Source organism: Zeugodacus cucurbitae, chromosome 5 (genome assembly GCF_028554725.1).
Source record: "Zeugodacus cucurbitae isolate PBARC_wt_2022May chromosome 5, idZeuCucr1.2, whole genome shotgun sequence".
NCBI lineage: Eukaryota > Metazoa > Arthropoda > Insecta > Diptera > Tephritidae > Zeugodacus > Zeugodacus cucurbitae.
This window is the reverse complement of record NC_071670.1, coordinates 41,576,413-41,600,964: the sequence shown is the minus strand read 5'-3', so window position 1 is coordinate 41,600,964 and position 24,552 is coordinate 41,576,413. Positions and strand designations below refer to the sequence as shown.

Genomic DNA, 24,552 nt, shown 5'->3' with positions numbered 1-24,552 from the left:
TGTCTGTCTGTCATTAACAGCGTTTGACAGTTTTGTTTGTGCGGCTGCCAAATGCAAAGTGGCAATTTATATTCGCCAAGTGGCGGCATTCAGGAAAGCAACCAAACCAAAAACAACAAACAAACACAAAAATTAAAACGAAAATCTTGAAAATTTTACGGTGGCGTAACTGTATCGAAATGAATTGCTTTTAATTGATTTGATTTGGTTTGGCCGCTGCTGCTTAATAATTTAGTGTCATTACGCGTGCTACTCTACACAACTGTACACACGTTCTCTTGCTCTAGTAGCCACTTCTTGAGCATGTGTCTGTGTGTGTGTGCATTATTGCACATTCTTGCCCCAGAAAATGTGTGCGTTGCTATTGACAGCCGGGCGATTAGTTGATGGCGCACACATGGCTTTGGTTCAGAAGTGTGTTCTAGCCAGTTGCTATACACCGTTAGTTAGCGCACGAAATTTGCAACAAATTTATCGTGTTTCTTGTTTCTTTATTGGAAATAGCCGTTTTCAGTGATTGAAACAAGTTTACGAGTCTTAAACGGTACAGTTTTTAGGTCTTTCGGAACATTATTCTAACGCAGATTTGATTTGTAGATCTTTAAAAGCCTTTAAGCGCTTCTAGGTTAATCTAGAAAATAAATATCGTTATCGTCTTCAAGATTTTAGATCTTTTCCGAGTTGAGCTCAAAAAGTAGAGAATTGGGGATCTAAATCTTCCTTATATTCGAACATACAGGATAGCATTATCTTCTACAAACTTTTTGATCTTCTCCGAGTTCAGATTAAAAAGTAGAGATTTGGAAAAAATTTGAGATCCTAATATTACATAGGTTTAGGTATTAGGGACCTGTCCAACGTAGCTTTCAACAAAAACGTTGTCGAACTCGGTGCTAAGAAATATGTCAGGGATGTCTTAAATGTATATTCTTCCGATTTTTACCTAGACATTTTACCTGTTTAAGCCTTGCTTAATTCCTGTACGGACAATTGAGAACTTAAATAATATGTTTGGTACAGATACAGTGTAGACCCACGACCCGTACAATGCAAGAATCAACATTCTAACCTAATCAATTCATCTACCCTCCCACAATGGTGTACGACTTCTTATGATATCCTAACTAGATCTGCCTTTGAGATGAAATATCGTCCTTGTTATTGATTGGTGAGAAGGTAGAGATATTTTATTTCACAGACTGGTTCTGGTCTGGTAGAAAGTCATTATTTCAAATCCTTCCAAAATAGATTCTTCAAGTTTTAATCAAGAACCTAACTATTGATCTTGTTTTAGATTTTAAAAATGTCTTTCAGTTCTCAGTTTTCCTCGTTCTGTAGCACTTTAACTGTTACTACGATATTCTCATTAGAATCGAGTTCCACTAACAGCATTCTACTAAAGTGTGGCTTAGTATTTGTATTCTCTACTATCTATTACATATTTTCTCATCAATAGAGTCTCAAAATTCATCTCTCCTACATACATTGCTAAAGTATTATCTATCCTTACATAATATGCTTTAGTTAATATAGATTTCACATGGAAATCACTTAAATATAGCAACGACACAAAATATACGCGCAATTCTTATCGTGCTTTTCACGCTTCATCGATCAATTCACACGCTACCGCAACGGGCTGCCATTGAACTAAAATACAAGCTGCTTGACCACAACATCAACACTAACTGTCACATCAACTGTCACATTCGTTGTCAATATGTCAAGTTGATGTGAAATGCACTTATATACAGGTGGATGTGTGCTCTTGGCCTTTCATATATGTAGGTAGGTCTGCCTCGCTTCCGAAGATTTGCCGCATGTCAATGTTGGCATTAGTTGCTTTCTTCATTCTTTGAGAAATTTTTTTTCGAAATTTTATACTTTTATTTAGTACTACTTAAATCAGAATTCATTATAAAATGTTGGTTAAGCCTAAAACTGTACTCAAGTCGGTCTTAAATAATTTGTTCGACATAGAGCACTTTACAGATTTGATGAATATTTTTGTAGTGGATTTCTAAGAAAGTTTTGTCAGCAGTAAAGTCTTGAGAATGATAATATAAAGAAGAGTAAAGAAGACGAACTTTCTTAGTATCAGAAATCTTCGTTTATCCTCGAAGTATTCAAGTTTTAAGTTCAAGTTTTGAGAATCTAACTGCTATATTTAGCTTTAATGGTTATTGGCACGTCAGCAGAGTCTTACCAGTAGAGCCTTTGAAACTATATCAGTCCTAGTTCTGGACGCTGGATTGAGTGCTATTATACAAGTATATATGACAAAGAAAGGTCTTCGGGCGTCTTTCTCTGGCTATTCTATGCTTAAACTGAAAGAGTCGTATAAAATATATGATTATGGTTTTTTAGGCTATATAAAGTGATAACCTTCCAGATCTAAATATATTCGAGAAAATGTTTCAACACCTTTAGGCCCATTATATCGAACTGGCTAAATTAACAGGACTTCGGATTAATTTCTCAACAATAAATTACGAGAAAATAATAGAGAAAGTAGTAGGAGCACTGTGGTCCGTTCTGGTTCTACTGCCGTGGGACCGGTCAGGACTTTCTTAATAACGGACACTTCGTCTATAATTTCACGAAGTACTATCGCGGACATAATTCAACAATAAATGAAAGTATTTTCTCTTTTAATTCTCGCACAAATTCATGTGAGCTTGAAAGGGTAAATACACTTAGTGGAATAATTCAATTAAAAATCGGTGACGTCTTGCACTAAAAAGAAACTTCAACTAAAAGTGACAGGCACTTTGTGTGTCAAAATTTGAGTGTGTGTATGTGTGATGGAATCATTGTCTAAATGTACTTGACAATTGCACTGATGTTGACAGTTTTGAAATGCTATAAAATATTTACACACAATTAAGTCACAACAAAGGCATGCAAAAATTAAATATAAAAGCACTTAATGGTGGGCTGAGTGGCAGAGAAGAAAAATATATTTAACTTCAGAAGGGATATATGTATGTTTCTCTCTGTATATTTTCACACACAAGTGTATTTATATGACAGCGCAAGTGACAGTTTTTGTGTGGAAAATGCTTTTGCTGCAGGCAATTTACTGAATCTCGAGTAAGTACATAAGTGAAGGGTTAAAAGGCAACGTGACACGCGCATATATGCAAATGACATATTTCTTAAATAAGTTATAGATAAGTGGCTGATTTTGTTTTCTTTATTTAACTCTGCATTGTTTGCTGGCGCTGCTGCTGTTTCTACTTATATATGTACATACTTTGCTTTCTATTCTTCACTGTTTTTAAATAGCTACGTGTTAAGTCATAATCACGATACTAAATCTAAAATCTAACACAATGCTGCCTTTCACAGTCTTTATTTTTTCTCTAATTTAATCCGTAACATACGCTTGCAGTGTGTGTTTTCGACAAATGTGTTATGCAGGTATGTATTTTTGTGTGTTTAAATACCTTACTAGGGGTAGCTATGCGCTTACACGCCTCTCACGTTTTGCTTTTGTTTCATTTCAAATTTGTATTTTATGCTTTATGCTAGATAAATTATTGCTTATTACTGTTGTTGTTGTAATGAAAATTCCCAAATTATGTGCGTACAAGAATTTTCGAATTTTTAGTAAGGATTATTATTTTTCCCTTAAGCAGTTTCATATGCTTATTTTCGGCTTCTGTGTGGGCGTGCTTCGCTTGGCGTCTTATGTTTCTAATACATACACTCTCCTCGAGGTATATAATATTCAATTGTCATGCCACATAATTTAGACTTTCACAACTAATACGATTTTAAATAGAACCGTGTAGGGTATGTGTGATCGAAACACTCATAATTTTAATTTATTGCTTCGAAATCGATTTTTAATACTCGTATTCATTGTTTTCTTACTTATTAGTATACTTCCTTTCATAATTATTTCTCTCGTGCTCGTCTTTTAGAGATTTGAAGAGAATTCAAGTAACGAGAATTCAAGAACGAATAAAAAACACGTAGTTTTTTATTTTCAGAAATCTTGGTATTTTTTTTGGAAGACTTTGGGGTCTTTGGGTGTTTTGTATATTTTTCTTTAAACGTCGTTTGTCTTAACAATTCAGTTTTCACAATTATATTGGTCCTTCTGAGAAGCTGAACAGCCTAGTTTACTGCTACGATACGAGTATATATGCCAAAGGAAGGTCTTCTGATTCTCTGGATACTCGGTAGCAAACAATTAAATTGCTTTTTTTGTGTTTCTTTTGTATCGCTATCGTATAATATAATAATATGAAGAGAGACCTTGTTTTTCCAGATACCTTTATCATTTGATCGGCAATCCCCCTATAGATATATGTATTGACCTAGCACACTATTTTAATAATAAATTTTTTCTTTAATTGATTTTCCAGTCTGTCTCATTATAATGATCTGGAAAAATATGGACTCTAGTGCTCTATAGATGAGTTTTAGATTCTGTGGTTGTTGCTTTGGTATAGTTGGACATATTCCCCAAAAAATTTTAAGAAAAATTCTGCGTGCTGATAGTTTTTGATGAATATAAATACGGGTCTGGTTTATAACCTGTTTAAGGAGTTTATTCTATTTTATAAGCAATTTCGAAAGTATTTAATTATGATCTATAGACTAGTGAAGATCAAACGAATGTCCATACAAACTGTTTCCATAAAAAAAATCTAGATAGACACCCGACTACTTGAAGCATAGATTCGTCCGAAGAAATTTTTGAATTTGAACAGTAATAGAATATATAAGATTCTCTTATCGAGTATAAAATATTGATATATTTTTTGCAAAACTATCAAGAAGTCAATATTAAGCTATATTCAGCTACCATTCCCTTAAGCTGAATAAGCGCTGAAAACTTAAAATTCTAAAAAGCATAGTAAAACATTGCACTCTCCTATATATACACTGCTACTACTATATCTAAATATATCTGCTTACTCAAATATATGCTGCCCATACAACATTTCCCACTCGCCGGTACTAAACTCACTTATGAATTGAATGTCCAATGTACTTCGCTCTAAAAATGTAGTTAATTACGTAAAACATTGTTAAACACTGTTTGGTTTTTGTTTTAATGATTATCAGCAACAAAAAGGCGCAAGTCAGCGGCAACTAAGTATCTACATATATACATATGAGCATACTAAATAACTTGAAAAAATTGCACTGGTAACAAGTATCAATTAAACGAGCACAAGTTAACAAGTGCAAGTACTTAAAATGGTCGAACGGAAATTGTTAAAGAACCGTAATTGCGTTAATTAACATGTTGTGAAAGACGTCACGAAAAAACAACAAAAAAACAAAAACTACCGTAATGTTGATAACTGTAGCAAAAAAGTGAGGTTATTTATATGTACCTAATTATATGTAGGTTTTTAGGTGGTGCAAAAATTACCGGAGGGACGAAGTTAATATAAATATATTTTTATTCAAAGTTTAACCTGGTTTAAATATTGCTATATCTTGATAAATACAATTCACATATCTTTATTTATTTAACGGTAGTTTCTTTGTTTTGAGATTAAATTAAGGTTTTAGATTAGATTAGTGCTGAGTATATCATGTGGGTAGTGTGATGAGATGAGATGTGATGTGATTTGATAAAGAGTGGTACAGCTGAAAGGAGATTAATTGAGATTAGATATGGAAAGATATTTTATGATATGTATATTAAATGTGGTGTGATGGGTTATCTCTGGAGCTTGTTTCTAAGTTTTATTTTTAGGATTAAGAGGCTGGAGTAAATATTTTTTTGACACTGTCATGATTTAAGTACAAATTTGCTAAAAAAATTCATACCTTTTAGATTATTCGATATTCATTAATGATGATCACTTAAAGGGTATACTACTGTAGCCGAATGCGTTACACCTTTTAAAGATCTAGAGCCTTTATTATCCACTAATCTTATCTTAAAGCAGTGATAAGTCGATATTCATTTCAATATCCTAAGTGACCTTTTAGGAACTAAATCTATTTGATGTTAAGCTTTATTGATCGTGTTAACTTATCTTTGATGATCTTTTGAAATTATTTATGGTGCCTTTAGGATCAATATTTTGGGATACGAAGGTTAAACTTTATAAATGAAATGATCCAGAGAGGCGGTAACATCTTTATTTCTTATAAATATACATCTCCTAACCTCATTTGGACGAGTAATTTACTCATTAAGAAAGTTTCTAGCTTCACTGCTGAAACCAACATAACCTCAAAACAGGTTTAAAGAAACATTCTCGAAGAATCAATTAAAAGAGCAAAAGAGCATATATGCAACAATGAATTATCGCAATAATGCGTTCGCAAAAGTATGGGCGACAATTGAGGTATTTTAATGATGTCCGCTGACAAGTTGAACAACAGCAATAATAGCACCGCCAATGGGGATTACAAAAATGCAACAACAGCTAAAGTAAAAGGGCTGTGTCATTACAATAACAATGCATTACAACAATGTAAAAACCGTCATAAAGTAAAATATGTGATAATGAGCAATTTTATGTCACAAACTGGAGAAGTTAAGGCGCAATCGTATGAGATAATGAGGAGGTGTAGGATAGAAGAGCAGAGAAGTGGGAATTGGTATGTACTAAAGGGCTCAGCTTAGTCATTAGCCGAGTATAATAAGGTGGTTTTTAGCTTTGCCGCAGTGGTTTTGTGCAAAAGCTGTTGGCCGTTGCAATTTTTCTGCTCTTGCCTGTAGTAATGCATGTAAAAAATGCATGCAATTCCTTGTAATTTCTTCTCTTGCTATTTGACGCTCATGCAACATAATTCTTTTACTTAATTAACAACTTCGGGAAATGTTGTTGCAATCCCATGTTGTTGCTATGGAAGATCATGGATCATAACAAATAGAAGGAAGAGACTAATGAGAGAAAATAAAATGATAAATGAAAAGAAAATTATGAGAAACCAATTATTGACAAAAAGTGTAAATAAATTAATAAAGATTTCCACAAAAGAAAAGTTCCAGAAAAACTTGTTTGATAGGTTTCGTAGATACTGTCGAAATTCGGCTCAGACGAGATACGATAGTAGAACTATGTAAGATCCGTTTTTTTATACTCTCGCAACAAATGTTGCTAAAGAGAGTATTATAGTTTTGTTCACATAACGGTTGTTTGTAACACCCAAAACTAAACGAGTTAGATATAGGGTTATACATATATACCAAAGTGATCAGGGTGAAGAGTGGAGTTCAAATCCGAATGTGCAAGCTGTAACTTGAGTAAAAATTAAGATATCTTGATGAAACTTGGCACACTTATTTCTTGGCACCATAGGAAGGTTGCTTTCGAAAATGAGCAAAATCGGACCACTGCCACGCCAACAAAATGGCGAAAACCGAAAACACATAAAGTGTCATAACTAAGCCATAAATAAAGCTATGGAAATAAAATTTGGTATGAAGGATCGTACTATGAAGGGGCATATTTGGATGTAATTTTTTTGGGGAAGTGGGCGTGGCCCCGCCCCCTACTAAGTTTTTGGTCCATATCTCGCAAACCAATAGAGCTATATAAACCAAACTTTCTGCCGTCGTTTTTTTAGCCACTTCCTATTACAGTCCAAAAATGAAAGAAATCGGATCATAACCACGCCCACCTCCCATACAAAAGTTAGGTTGAAAATTACTAAAAGTGGGTTAACTCAATAACGAAAAACGTCAGAAACACTAAATTTCACTTAAGAAATGGCAGATGAAAGCTGCACTGAGATTTTTTTTACAAAATGGAAAATGGGCGTGGCGTCGCCCACTTATGCGTCAAAAACCATATCTCAGGAACTACTCGACCGATTTCAATAAAACTTGGTTTGTAATAGTTTCCTTACATCCCAATGATATGTTGTGAAAATAGGCCAAATCGCTTCACAACCACGCCTACTTCCTATATACCAGAACTTTGAAGACAATCTGAATCGTTTACTTTACAATATATAAAGTAAGTACTAGTGAAGATATCGGTGCAGAACTTTGCACAAATACTATGTTAATAGTGTGGCAGTCCCATTCTAAAAATCGCCGAAATCGGACCATAGGTTTTTAAGGCCCCATATATCGAACACGAGGACCTCGGTGCTAATATTATGGTTTCCAACTTTCAATGGGCGTTATACAATATATATGACGAATATGTGGGTAAAATTGTATATTATAAAATATAAATAAAGTTAAATAAATAAATTGCGAGAGTATAAAATGTTCGGTTACACCCGAACTTAGCCCTTCCTTACTTGTTTTTTCTAAAATGTGGTTTAAAGAAGATGTGAAGATAAGATACTAAATTTATTGTTTAGCTAGGTTGAAAAATATTTGTAATAAAACTCACAGTAGATTTCGTAAAAATTATTTAAACCAGAAAATTGTTATAAGGTTGCCACATATATAGTTCTTACATTTATTTTTAAGTTAAAAAGACGCATCAGATAAATAATTGCACAAATATAGATGTTAAAGAAAGTTAAAAATTTTAAATTATTTTTGGAGGGTTGCCACCTCTTTATAAATTTTAATAAAAAAGTTGAAATTGAGATGTTATAGCATAGACTTTAACCGGAACTGGTTTATAAAATTTTTCATGGCGAAAATATTTTTGAGAAGAGTTGCCACTTGTTGAAAATATATATACGAGCAGAATTTATTCTATATAATAATGTTGCCATCAATTGAAAGGTATTTGAGAAACTAGAGATAGAAATACAAAGTTCAAAATTTTATTATATAGGGAACAAATCATAAAATTTCTAAAATATGGCAACCTGATTTACAAAAAAATAATTTGAGATATAGTATCATTTTATACTTATACATACATACAATTTTTGGTCATCACTCCCAATTTTTTCTGAAAATTTACTCAACGTCCACTTCACCATCAAATTCTGCCAACTCGTTGTTATGCTCAAAGTCAAATATCTTGCTTACTACAAAATAAGTATATGTTGCAAATTGCAATTACGGTCAAATGAGGAGACCAACTAAATAAACAACCAATTAAAATACATAAATAACAAAGCAAAAGGGTTCCCTTGCACAACTTCTACCATATGTAGATACAAAAACAATTAAGTAACACAGTAGCCAAAGTCGAAGCGCAGCAATTGATTGGAGCCAAAAGAATGCTGCCAACAGCAGATCCAACAACAACAACACCGAGCAACACTGAGAAATAAAACTGAAAATGCAGACAAAAGCAAGAAGAAGAGGTAATCCATAAGTGTATGAGGTCGGCTAATAAATAGAGTAAATGTGCCAAGGCAGGAAACACTATACATACATATGAGTATGCAAGTGTGCGCTTGTATGTACGGCATATGTGCCACAGATTGCGGCACAGCGGTGTTGAAAGTTGAGAATGAGAATGAGGCTGCAATTGCGGTTGGCTTGGGTTGCGAAGAAGAAGAAGAAGCAGCAGCTAAAGCGGAGCTTGAGTGAAGTTTTGAGTTTTAAGGTTGCGCTTGTGGTTTGCTCACACCGCTGAAAGTGTATGCCACTGTGCAACATCGTGTTCACTTTACTTGCCAATTATGTGTGATTGTTATTTCTAAACGTTTTTCGTATGTAGCCAATGAGTGAACGCCTTATTTGGTTTACCCGCTCTTGTTGTTGTTGGCAGAGTGTGACAATTAAGCCGCAGCATAATAATGCAGAAGATACGTTAGGAGGGAAAAAAAGAATCCAAATGAAAGCTCGACATGCTTTTAAGCTGTTTGTGCACCGAAGGGGTGCGGAAACATAAACATGTAAACATTGTGGGAAGTGGATCATTAGGCGCATAATAATGTCATAAAATTAGAGCGATCAGTTTATCTTTATTTTCTTCTTCTCACAATTATTTGTTTAGGTTAATTGATTCGTTAGCCACTGAAAATTATAACGAAGTGGTAATATTCTTTTATGTGCTGCACTTATGTAAAATTAGTTCTTCACTGTTTCTTTAAATTGCGTGCTAAATTAAGTTGTCTAATCGCGTTGTCTTGGCTTATCCAGTAGTAGTTAATATGTTATTAACTAGAGTAATTGGCTGTTAGGTGATGTATTTTAATAATATTTTATACAATCGGGGTCTTTCCGTGGAAAAGTTTTGAATACAGACAGACTTTTCTATTATTCCTTGATTACTTAAGGTCTTTCCATTTTTCTTTCCCTTTATTTTTCGTTTTTTTACGCCAACATGTTAGTTTTGTTCTTACTTTATCCGTTTATTATCTATTTATGGAGTCATATCTGGTTTCAGTATTTGTGATCATACCTATGATGTCGATCAAATCTGATCTGATCTCAAGTGTTCTTAATCTGATGTGATTATTTATTTTTTTTTATAATTAAGTAATCAGCAAATTTTTCTTCTTATTTTAATCTTACTGGAATGGTTCTTAATTGTCTTCAACTGATCTCAATTGTAAATAACTAATACGATTTTATGTCATTTCTTGAAATTGCACTGAAACTCATCTGTTCTGAGATGACATCTGCTTTAACCAACATAATTTCACTTGTACTTACCTAATATGACCCCATCCAAGCAATCCTTTCACTTGTTATCTTATTAATCCATTTGATTTTATATGCCCTCAGTAAATTGAACGGATTTTTTGTAGACCATATCATTTATCTTTCTCATGACCTTTTCCATATCATCGTTTCATACCAAGAAAGTCACATTCTCCAAATACTTTTGTATGAACTAACGGTATCATGTGAACTGATTACCTCGAGTATTAACTGATCAATTTGAACACTTCATCTCATTTTCAACCGATCTGAATTTATAGGGGTTTTTTCTTAACTCGCTTAAGGTGTTGGGGGTAGTCAGAGACACTAAAAAATGAAATTGATTTTTTGAAAATCCTGACTACTCCTAACCCCTTAACCGGGTGATCCTTTTTTTTGGATTGTTTGAGCCGTCTTTGCCAAGCTTTCTTTGCTAAATTGCATATAAAAATATTATTCAACTATTATGAAAATATCTGATCTGGCCCTAACAGATATATTATGAGCTGAATTGTCAGACCTTAGCAATGATGTGATCTGATCTGATCCGATGCGTATAATAAAAAGTGATCTTCATACATTTCAATTGTAATTTGTGTATAGGAAATAATCTGATTATAACTATTAACGTGATCATACATAATCTTACTGATCGTATCACAATTGTTGATGTGATATTGCCTCAATGTGATCTCATCCATGAATTGAAGAATCTTTGCATGATATCTCACTTTTGCCGATTTTACTATTAGCCATTTTAATATTTACACTCATTCGAGAACTTTTTTGTAATTTTTTTTTTTTTAATTTTGTCATATTTCCATACGGACGTCATCATCTGATCTTGTCAGTTGCAATTCTGCTATACATATTCGCGTCATAACCTCTTTTATTTATAACTGCCACCAAATAGATTACACGGTTTACTATACTATAAATAGCCACAGCAATGTGTGGCGTTTTTCCTTAGATCTCAGCCGCACAGCGATCCAAGACCAAGTGTCCACTGCCCACTCATGTCGCTTACTGATTGGCGCTGTCAGTCTAATTAAACTGTCAAGTCACATAAAAGTCGTGCAATTAAAAATGTCCTTTTAATTATCGTTTACTATTACTGATTTCGTTTCATTCGCTTTTGCTGTTGCTCTTTCACTTCGTCTTTAATTCTTTTTATGCATATTCCTTCTGTATATTTCCTATACGGCTTTTAATGCTTTGTTGTCCGCTCACATTTGTCCATATGTTGCGTAAATTTGAATTAAGGCAATCACTTTACTATCCACTAACTTTCCGTCAGGCCTCGTACGAAGACCCCTGTGTATATATGTGTGTATGGACCGACAATCCCTCGATCATTCGGCGCGAAAAATGTTTTGAGACTCGTTGGAAGACAACTGATTTTTTTTCGTCGTCGTCTCTCTCGGTTTGCTGGTCGTTCGTTCGGCTGGCTGATTGGCTGGCAGGTCAGTCAGTCGATCGCTTTAAGTGGTCACTCTGATTTGCCGTCGTTAATGTATGTTTGGACCCCTATGTATATGTATGTAAGTAATTCTTTGTATGTTTGTTGGTTTTTGTTTGCCTCTGCATTATGCGCCCCCCAACTGTTTGTCATTTCGAGTTAAAGTGCGCTTAATTGGCATTTAAAAATAAATTGAGTCATGTTGCGCGTTGCCCACAGATTTCTTCACAATTATTTGTTACTGTTGTTGTTGTTGTTCTTTATTTTGCGCTGATTTTTTTATGCGATCGCCCTTATGTTGTTGTTGCTTTCCAATTATGTTATGTTTGTCTGATTTGGTTTTCATCTCATTTGCACCAGCAGTTTGTGTCGGCGCGTTCGCTTTTTTCACTTCCTCTGTCTCTCCGCTTAATGATGCTAAAGCACAAATTCCAAGCGAAATCATGTGGTGCAAATCGCAAGAAACCATAAAAACTGTGAATGGTGAAAAAAATGGAAAAAAAATTAATTATTAAAATAACTAAGTAAACACTTGCATACATGAAATGTGGAAATTAAATTTTAATTAAAAACTCATTTCGCACTGTTTTCATATTATTTATGGTTTTTTTGTTCAAGCAAGCGCTGATTTGTTGTTTGTGGTCAGCGCACGTTTGACATTTGAATAATTGGCAGTTATTGCCAAGCTGATTTGCAAGTAAATTGATTTCGCTATAAAATAAATCGATAAACATTCATATACATACGCATGCATATTCGAAAGCCAGCAAGTTTTGAGCAAAAAAACAACAATAATAATCTCAATATCACCGTTAATAACATAAGCACAGCGTGTGTTCTTTCTTACAGCGAACTAATTTTAATTGCGATTATGCTCTGTAATTGTACAAACCCCTCTCGCACTCTTACCCTCCCCTTCAGTATTATGAGTCAATTGAATTTGTTCGGCTTTTTAATTGCTCGAAACTGTGGCGTACGCGGTGAATATTCTCATTTTTTAATTGACTGTAACTGTCTTAAGGTTACCAATTACTTTTCAGTTGTGACTATTTCATTCAATTATAACTGCTATTCTCAGCTAGTTTATCACGACAAATTCTGTCGTTTGTAAACGTATGTACATGTGTGTGTATGGCCTTGTTTTAGTAACTATATCAAACTTTATAGATATATCAAGACAATACACCTCCCATAAATTCCTAGTGTAACAAGTCCAAAGCAAAGCACAACTTTTTGTCGCTTTCGTTCTTGCTTGCAATCTCATATAGGCTAGATCACACTTGAAAAATAATAATGTCCAAAAATTTCCTTAACTGAGTCAATTAGCAAGTTTTAATGTAAACAATTAGGTAATTGACTCACTTTAGGGACTAATTGAAACACCATATAATATTCTTAATTAATGTCATCGCAAACTACATACGTAATTATAATAATATTCAAAAATTTCCTTAATTAACTCAATTAGCAAGTCTTAATGTAAACAATTAGCTAATTGACTCACTTTAGGGACTAATTGAAACACCATATAATATTCTAAGTAATGTCATCGCAAACTACATACGTAATTATAATAATATTCAAAAATTTCCTTAATTAAGTCAATTAGCAAGTGTTAATGTAAACAATTAGCTAATTGACTCACTTTAGGGACTAATTGAAACACCATATAATATTCTTAAGTAATGTCATCGTAAACTACATACGTAATTATAATAACATACAAAAATTTCATTAATTAAGTCAATTAGGAAGCCTTAATATAACAAATTGACTCAATTAAAGGACAAGTTGAAATGCCAACGCAAACCACATACATACGTAATTCCTTAAATAACTGTTAGATTCGCAAATTATTTTGCAGTAATTTCTTATCATTTTATAATAACTTACATAATTAGGTGCTAAATTATTATTATTTTATTCTATTTGGTTCCAAGACACTTATTACACATACATAGACAACCATTTTGCAATGTATTTATTCATGAAGGCCCAAAAGGTGTTTCAATTGCCATCAATAATATGATAAAGTGTTGATTATTTGTTTGTTAACCGACTGACTGCAGTCACTTTGTTTAATGATCAATTATTATTATGGCCGCAATTAGCAATTCTACAATGCCTCGGTAATTACGAAACACCGAAATACCAACTGAATATTCATACACAACTCCTCGTGCATTCTTTTGTCAATATGTTCGCCAATTAGCACCGTAAAAATTTGCATTCCCTTTTGTGAAATTTCAAATTAGACTCTTTTTGTGTTACAGCGCATTATTCGGTTGTGAGTTTACTGATTGTCATGTTTCGAAAACGCAATTGTGCATAATTTGAGAATTCTAAATGGGTGCTCAGATTTACTATATTATTTGGGGAATCAAAGTATATATGTACTTATAGTTAAGCAAAACTAGTTTTATATTATAATTGGAAATCTATGAATTAAACAATTTTTTTTACTAATTTTCTAATAATTTTTTTTAAATTTTTCTCTTTACAGGTAAGCAAATATTCAATATTCATTCTCTCAATATCATTATGCGGTTGAGAAATCTGATGTAAAAGTTGTAAGTCTTAAGAGCAATTGGGAACACTTTATTCACAACTAAAAAGCTATATAATTCAGATTTGTAAATGGTTGAAACTGCTTTGGCGGTAAGTTATATATTCACTAGTAGTCAGAAAAAGAGTGACGATTTTATCGAACTGTTGAAAATTTCAGAACAAAATCAGGTCTATTATTCTAAACACTATTGCATAAATATAATTCTTCTCATTAAAATACTTACTATAAATAGTAAGCCTCTGTTAGTCTAGATTTCTTGATTATCTTCTAATTATGTTCTTCTTTCTCTGAGAGAATTTTTTTTATAGTGAGATCTGCCATGTTCAATATACATTTTTTAGTTAATGAAATTGAAAGCACAATTTCGAAGACTCCTTTCATTTTCGAGTGAATTCCTGTATTTTTGGCTCTTTTTTTTCAAGGCAATGCCGTTCATACATGCAACAACGGATTCACTTTGTGAAAGTAATGTTTCTTACATTACTATTTTAGAAATATGTTTTAGACCTGCTAATATTTCTACTACTTCTTCTTCTACTTCTCTAGAACTACAGTTCCTGATATTTTATTAAAACTGATTATGAAGTTTACTACCAAATAATGTCGATCTATTACTACTGCAATCTAAAGCTGCAGACGTAGTGAACTTTGGAGTAAAGCTAGCCAGATATTATATAATAGAGCAACGATTTCATATTTTCATTATAGTGACTTCTTTTATCTTTCCATTATTCTCTGTATTTTGTGATTTTCCGATAAAATAGAGATCCTTTGAATACTAGGGCTCTTTCCAGCGAGATGATAGTATTTTTTGTATCAATGGATTCCAACAATTTTCTTATTAAGCCTGGAGAACGGTGTAAAAATTCTTACATATTTATGTCTCATCTTCATTAAAGTAACTATGAAGTTTTCTCACATATTTTCTACTTTTTGGTATCAAACCTTATCTAACCTAAAAATCTTGAAACATAATACCTTTTTTAACTATATAGGATCAATATTTTCAGCCCATCACTGGGATCTGCTGTTATGTGTAGATTATCTACTTAAAAATAAATGATATGAAGTACATTCCAAAAACATTATTCTGGCTTTGAGGCCGATGAGTTTACATAGGTAAAGACAATGTAAGACAATTAATATTTTTGGTGTCATAGGAAAGGAATTTTTTGCATTTTTTATCCATTAAAGCTTCTTTCTTATCGTTCCAACTCGATTTCGGTATATTTTTTTTCAAATGTTTCAAATGGTGACGACAGGTGGCTTTTGTACTAGTTCGATGATAGTATTCGTTAGGTTAGCTTTAGAAAATTCACATTTTCTTAAATTGAGTACAAAATTTATTATTATAATACAGTATATAAACAAAATACTCTGGCTCCACTTTTTGCTATTTTTACTTACATCTGGAAGTATGTAGAACTTTTTTTTTTTTTTGTATAGTAGGGGGAAACATCGAAAGCCGGAGTGCGGAACTTTAATCCGCTAAACCTAACCTACTCCCAACTCAAGACGCTCCCACGGAACCACCAGATTAAGTATTACTTCGTGGGAGTGACAAGACATTCTTAAGTCTCCTCTATGGCACGGACTGACAGTCAAGTTTTCCACCGAAAAACTACCACCAAGTGCAGTTTCTAACCTGTCCCTTACGTTCAAAAATCGAGGGCAGTGAAAAAATACGTGTTCAGAGTCGTGATATAATTTATGGAGATAGCTTCTAAAGCACCCATGTCCACTTAATATTTGTGTCAGATGGAAATTCAGGTCCCCATGCTGTCTATTTATCCATGAATGGATGTCAGGGATAAGTCATGCTGTCTATTTATCCATGAATGAATGTCAGGGATAAGTCTGTGTGTCCACCGTCCTTTGGTTGAGGTTTGCCACCGCTTTTGCCACATTGTTGTGCTCTTATTTCTCTCTTTCTTATTTCTGTTGGTTCTGATAATTCGCTTAATCTTGCGAATTCGTCACCCTGGATGTCTATGGGTGGCATACTTGCCAATACTTCAGCTGCTTCGCTATCCATTAAGGCTTCTTTCTTATCGTTCCAACTCGATTTCGGTATAAAATATTTCAAATGGGGATGATAAGTGGCTTTTGTACTAGTTCGATGATAGTATTCATTAGGTTAGCTTTAGAAAATTCACATTTCTGAAATTTAGTACAAAACTAATTTGTATATAATACAATATTTTTATAAAATAATGTTCTGACTTTCCCGTTTGCTATTTTCACTTACACATGGAAGTATGTAGAACTGTGTCTATGTGCATATGTATCAGGTGAAATGCGAATGAAATCAACATTTCGGTTTGCTTCATTTGCAAACAACAGATTTTACGCTTAGTTAAGTGGAAATTATTAAACACTTGTGGTCATGCAAATACAAACAAACAAACATACAACAACACCAACAAACAACTGTGAATGCGTTTATACGCCTGCAATCGGCCATAACCGGCACAGACGCCTACAAATATGTGACTCATTTACATAGAATGGCGAGAAAAACAACCGAACAGCGCCGAAATGTGAAGCGAAAAATGGCAAACAAATAAGCAAACAAATGTGAAATTAAATTTGCGAAAAATTATATATAAAAATTAATAATAAGAAAAACATTGTGTATGTGCAAAAAATTACAAAAGCAAACAAAGCGCACAACAACAACACATGGCATATGACAATTACTGCTGCTTTAAATGCGAAAAAAAATATTGCAAACAACAACAACAAGTATAAAATGCATACAAGGTAGAATGTACACTCGAGTGCACCTGAATGAAAGGATATTAATAAACTGACGCATAAACCGCATACACGCACACACACAACCACCGCTATGCAAATGTAAATACAAATAAACACATGTGTGTGTGTGTGTGCATGTTGCACAAGTGTCGGCTACACTGTAAATCAACATCATGCAACACGACTGTAAGTAAATAATTTCCATTCGAATGAGCAATTGTGCATTTCGAAGGACCCCAACAATCATCCTCACTTGCCTCAGCCTTAACTCACGCATTATCCCACTTTGGTTGTAGCCGCTGCTAGGTGCCCAGCAAAGCGTCCAGCGCCGGCACCGAGGTCGTCCGCGCGTCCATTCTGCGTTCATGTTGCAACATTGTTGTTTGTATGTTGAATGCACACTTTTTTTGCGGCATTCGCGCTCGAATTCACTACGCGCTACATCTCGCCTCGCTTCCCTCCAGTGTAAATCACATGAAATTTTATTAAAATGAAGTAAATACAGTGTAAAGTGCTGATAATAATTCTTGCGTTAAATGCATGCCACACAAACATGGTTCATGCAATCGGTTCATGCAACAAATGCGATTCATGCCGCCGCCGCCGCATTGAAATCGAATGCACAGCAATCTGTGCCGCATTGCTGTGCGCATATTTATGCACTCACTCACCATACCTCACTGTCGCCACTATGAACTCTTCTTTGAAAAAATGCACTGTCACCACCGTTGGACTTTCGGCAACCAGCGCACCTTTGCTCTCTTTTCACATAATTCTCATTATTTAATATTTAAATAATGGTAATGATTACTCCGTATGCTCTCAGCCGTGCATATATTTGTGCACTGTGATTGCTTTTTAAATGCGTTTAACTGCATTTTCATCATCGCGTTGCACAAATGAAACCGCAAAGTCAATAACTTTTGTAATTACATATGCAACTGTTTGCCACAATCCTGAGAACGTGCAACCTGCCGCAATGTGGACAAGGACACGGCGCATATAATTTACTCCTTCGGAAATATATTAGTTCCTACTTAGGCTTCAATTTATAAAAGGTTTTTAAACTTCATATAGGTTCGGACGAGTTTCTCGCGTAGTTTGTGGTGTGTATCTTAGGTGATCTCTCATTTGGTTATTCAGTGTTCAGCTGTGCTTAGTTTTCACTAGGGTTTCGGAAGAGTTCCTTTGCTAAATCTGGTGGGCATGCTCTTACTGATTTTAATACACCTCCATAAGGGTAGAGGCCTTAACTTTTTGCTTCAAACTAAGATTTTATTTTTTTTTTGGTTTGGAGAAGACTCACACCAGAGATCATCTTGAATCATATATATTGTTAGATCAAGGTTTCTTGTTTTTTAAGACATTGGGTAGACAATGAACTCTAGACATTACCGAAATATTTTTTCGTAAGAAAGAATTTTTCAGGGAACTAACTCGTGGTGATTCACTAAATGTTGGAGTTGAGATATAAAATAAAGGATCTATAGTTTTGTGAATTTTTAATGACTAAGCGTCTCTCTTCTATTTCTTATATGCTTTCCGGATAAAACTACATACATAGGTATGTATATCTCCCTCTTTCTTACTGATATTCTGAATGTTCGATTGCGATGTATCGATGATGTTGACGATGAAGACGAAAAATTGTTATCCGTTGTTGATTGGGGTACGATATTCGAGTTTTTATACTCTCGCAACAAAAGTTGCTAAGAGAGTATTATAGTTTTGTTCACATAACGGTTGTTTGTGAGTCATAAAACTAAACGAGTTAGATATAGGGTTAAATATATCAAAATGATCAGGGTGACGAGACGAGTTAAAATCCGAATGTCTGTCTGTCCGTCTGTACTACCTTTATAGTGTGGCAGCCGCATTCTAAAAATCGCCGAAATCGGACCATAGGTTTTCAAGGCCCCATTAATCGAACATCAGGACCTCGGTGCTTCTAACCTAATATTATGGTTTCCAACTTTCAATGGACTTTATACAATATATATGACGAATATGTGGATCAAATTGTGTATTATAAAATATAAATAAAGTTAAATATATAAATTGCGAGAGTATAAAATGTTCGGTTGCACCCGAACTTAGCCCTTCCTTACTTGTTAAGATATCGTTTTGAAATTTTGCAGATATTATTTTTTCTTCAAGAAGCTGCTCATTTGTCGGAACTGCCGATATCGGACCACTATATAATATAGCTGCCATACAAACTGAACGATCGGAATCAAGGGCTTGTATGGAAAACTTCCGCATTCTACTACATATCTTCACGAAATTTGGTGTGAGTTATTGCTCATTGAAATAATTTAATCTCCGAAAAAATTGTTCAGATCGGTTCACTACAGCATATAGCTGCCATACAAACTGAACGATCGGAATCAAGGGCTTGTATGGACAACTTCCGCATTCTACTACATATCTTCACGAAATTTGGTGTGAGTTATTGTTCATAGAAATAATTTAATCTCCGAAAAAATTGTTCAGATCGGTTCACTATAGCATATAGCTGCCATACAAACTGAACGATCGGAATCAAGGGCTTGTTTTTTACTTACTTTTTCTTACGTCTTTAAATTTGCTTAAACACATAGTTACTACAAGAAATGCACCTATGAAGGGTATATTAGCTCCGGTACAGCCGAAGTTAACGTTATTTCTTGTTTTTAACTAAGATTTTCGTTTTTGTTTCAATGAAGATTCACACCAGAGATGATCGGTTGCCATATATATTTTCTGTTTTTTATCGATGTGGGTAATGAACTCAAGACATTACCAAACACTGTTTAATAAAACTATGACAATTATATGGATTTTCATTAGAAAGGATTTTAAAGGAATATATTGTATTGATTCGCTAAATGTTTGAATTGGGGATAAAATAAAAGATTCCTAATTTTATGAGTTTAAGTTCTTGATGTTTAAGAGTCTTTAACCATTCTCTTACTGAGCCTGATAGATTTAGAGGAGAAGTATCTATGTTAGTGATGATGAATACGAAAAATTTGTCCCCCCGTTGTTAATTGGGGGGCGATAATCGATTTTCTTTTATTTGTTTTTTGGGGCTGTATAGTTGCATTCTTTGCCTTTTTCTATACTTTCCATTTGAAGTCTTTCTCGTAATTGCCCTTATTACTTTCCAATGTTGTTTTTGTAGTAGTTGTTGTTTGTTGTATCGACAGAAAACATTCTCCAAAAAGTTTTGTGAAATGATACCATGTTGATAGTTCTCGACCGTATTATAATCTGGCTGGTTTCGGATTTATAAACTCATCTGTCGTGGTTACAGTGTGAATGTTTTGCATCTTAGTTGAGTTCCCACATTAGTTCCCAACATATTACATTTTCCTGGAATATATGACTGTTTTAAGTATGGAATCCAATACTATGGAGTCTTATAGGTTTCTCAAGTGTTTGCTTTGTTTCTATGATAGTTTTCTTATGAGAAAAAAGGTTTTGTTAACGAAAAAAAAAAAATTATTTTTTTTTCATTATCAATTGTTAATAGATATGTATGTAAGGTGATTGTTTCGTTGAACTTGAAGTTATTACGACTTAAAAATTCACTCTAATACCAAGCCGTATTCGTACTTGAATACAAATTTTATCTAAGGTAAAAAATTTGAGATTTTGGAGTAGACATTGATGCCTTTTGTTTTCTTTTTTTCATATTTGCTAATGAACTAGACGATTTCATTCGCTGTTCTATGATTTTTTTCGTGTGATCTCTAAATTTAAGCGATGACTTTGTTAGCTATTCTAGTCGACACCCCATGTGGTCACATTAAATTCTAATTAAATAAACACTTGCCTACTGTATTTGTATTATAGCCTGAATCGAAAATTGTTTTTTAATTTGCTTGCGTTCGCTTATGTCTACGCTCATTTTCTACTAATTAACTGCCTAATGCATCTTTAGCTTTTTGAAATTCAAAACAAAATGCAAATATATATGTATATAAATATCATACATATGTACATATGCATACATGAAGCACATCCTTTTAAGTGTAATTAAGTGATTTTTAACTTTTTACACGGCAATTCATTGGAGTAGCAGCATGCGCTAATGTATATATTTGAGATATGACAAAAATGGATTATCGAATGAAAATCGCCTGCACTAATTGGTGACGATTACAACTAATTTCTGCGCTCGTCCGGCCGCAAAATGGGCATGGCCGCACCTCTTAAAAATTTTCTCGAGACTGTCGATATAAGGCGAATGGCATGTGGCCACCAGTAGTAGCGGACAAGCAAGGCGCAGGCGTGCTTATTGACAGCGCACTGGCACAACAGCAACAACAACAACCAGTGCTGTTGCAATACTAATCAATCCGAGCGCACACAAATCATAATTAAAACCGGTGCACCGATCGCACTGATTGATTTGCGATTTGCGATTTGTGACTTGAGGGGTTTGAGCAAAATTGTAATAATATATATGTGAGTATGTATGTATGTTGGTATGCGCGCCTCAAGTGCCATGTAAATACTACCGTTATTAACACCAGCAACAAACGGCAATTGCAGACACTTCAAGACACCGCGCACAACACATACACACATATTAAAGACACTATAATCATGCGATTTCCCTTGAACTCGCCTACCATACTCACTCACACACACACACACAGAGCGAACGTACGTGCTTATGTATGGGTGGCTTCAGGATATGCGCTACTTAATAATTAAATAAATGCGCATCACTGGAATGCTGAGGCATAATCAAAGCATATTTGTAGCATACGAATGCCGCTTATGGCCAGCTGTCGTTCAACATGTAGGGAAATATGGAAGTGACCGAAGCAAATTGCGCTAGGCGTGGCGCAGCTAGTACGCTACTTATATGTGCATAAGTATATCTCTATATATGTATGTATATATATGCTTGTCTGTATGTCCATGGTGTTCACATGTCCATTTGAGTTATTGCCGCTTTCTTTTGCAATCGGTGCTTATCGGTGCACATTAACGGCTCCACGGCTCGCAAATTGGTGGCATTGGCTGTACTGCCTGCCTACCCGACGTAATGGTGACCAACTCGGGTATCAGTCACAATCACCACCAGCACTAATAATGGTGATTCTATTTGGTTTTTAATTGAAAGATAGCAGTTGAAACTTAATTAATTGTGTGCTTGCGGTCAAGTTAGTTGTAGAGTGTCGGCTACTAGAGTAGTTAGTAACGGCCAACGGCGGTGAATGTCCACGGACACGGCGTTCAGCAACATTCACTGTTCATGCAACCGGTTGGCCGCCGCCGCTGCTGCTGCTTATTGCCACAATTGGCAGGCGATTTTTTTATGATTATTTTTGCTCTGCATTCATATCAAATCAAAACCGACATCCGACATCTCGCTTGAAAAATACACTAATTAGTGCAAAACACTTGTGTGCGCTCTCTTACATACATATGTATGTATGTATGTATGTATGCATGTATGTATGTATGTATGTATGTTTGTTTGTTTATATTTAGTTGTATGCCACTATATACAGTTTGATTTAATTATAGTTTTCTAAAGTCGGTCTCTTCTTATTAACTTCTTGTGTGAAGTGTTTGATCAACATGCATTCTATGCTGTAAACAGTAATTCGCTTTAATGAGAAATATATGTACATATGTATTTACAGTTATTTGTTTGTGAGAGGGCGGTGTAATTTGGGTGACCTTATAGCAATAATGGTTGCCGGGGACCCCAGGAAATCATTATTAATATATTTGAGAATTTTAAGATAATTAGAACTTTCATCTATTCTCAAATGTTGGAGAATCTCCTGAGAAACCATCGCTAAACATATCGTCTCACACAAAACAAAAAATAATTATCGAATTGAAGATGTTAGACTTCTAGACTAGTAAGTAGTTAATTTATATCTCAAAATCCAGTTGAGTTCAGTCTCTTTGAGATGTTATTTACTGGATAGTTACTTCGGATGCAAAACTGGGTCCGTCATCTTTTATTTGTTGATTAGAATTATTGAAACAGCTGACTTAATTGATTTCTATCTATTACTATCAAAATTATGGTTTGTTAAGTCGGAAGAACCATCTACTAAACGAGGTACATCACCTTATGGAATCTTCTATATCAAGGATTAGAAAGTGGACAGTTTTTGTCAGATCATGTTTCCAACTTCGCTTCATGTTAAAGAAGTAATCACTTATAACCAATACCCCTCAGCGCCATATTCATACTTCAGAATCAGATGGTGTCACCGATATTATAATAACAAATTTTATACCACATAGAACTCATGGACTTCTGACCATCCGGAATGGTTTAGAAATGTATTCTTATTGTCGTAAAAACTCAAACTAAAAGTTAAGAATGTGAGTATTATCCCTTCTCAAAGGCGTTCTTGATTTATTTCCCGCACAGATATAGGGTCTTATAAGCCATAAACAGCTTTCGAACAGTTAAGGAGATTTATGATTTTCTTATGCCGGTACGAAGAACTTGGCTAAAAATCTGGTTTCGATAAGGTGGTCGCCAAGAATATAAATTCAACGAGAAACAACTTTCGAATTTCATTAGCGACTTTTCCTGGACAACAGAAAAAATATAAGTTTATAGTAATTAATTTATTGTAAATAATCTATATTATTTATGGTCTTATGACCTCATTGCTTTACTAGTCTTTGTCTTAAAAATAGTCTGAACACCGACAATTCTTGAATTCATTCAATTTCAAATTATTCGAATTTTCAATATGCCTTAATCGTGCAATTTTAATTTCGCATGCTGTGCTTACTCACGGTTACGGCTGCGTCTTGACAGCCAATTTAGATGCATTACAGCTGTTAATTAAATTTGATATGTGTGACCGCATTTGGCATAAGCCTAATTATTAACTTAATTGTATCAGCATTTTTCTGTTAATATGTATGAAAAGGTGCCTGTGCACATACATATTTTTAAAATATTATATATACTTTTATATTTTTTTTATAAATTATTAGCAATAGCTTGAAACTTACAGCTTCATCTCAAGACCCGATTTTCATATAATTTTTTTTTATTTTTTCGATTAATATTAATGATTTTCATTTCAGACTCTCATTATTCTATAATTGCATTTTTGTTTCACTAATCATTTCATTTCTCAATGTTTATGTAGCAACTTCTGTAATTCCAATTGAGGTCTGTTGTCATTAGCGCGACTGTTTTCTTGATACAGTCTTTTATTTTTATTTTATTTTTTATTTTTATATTTTTTTATTTAATTTTTGCAATTACCACACAGTTTTTTC

General features: G+C 34.0%; 1 protein-coding gene and 1 long non-coding RNA gene across 2 annotated transcripts in view; both read left to right on the top strand.

The window, feature by feature from the left end:
• The window catches only part of LOC128922085 (uncharacterized), a 79,013-nt gene extending 58,275 nt beyond the window's left edge, over positions 1–20,738 (top strand). Inside the window, exon 3 of the long non-coding RNA XR_008471354.1 lies at positions 14,461–20,738. This is a non-coding gene — a long non-coding RNA (uncharacterized LOC128922085). The remainder of the gene's footprint in view (positions 1–14,460) is intronic.
• The window catches only part of LOC105214666 (paxillin homolog 1), a 165,271-nt gene that overhangs the window by 90,804 nt on the left and 49,915 nt on the right, over positions 1–24,552 (top strand). The window lies entirely within an intron of this gene.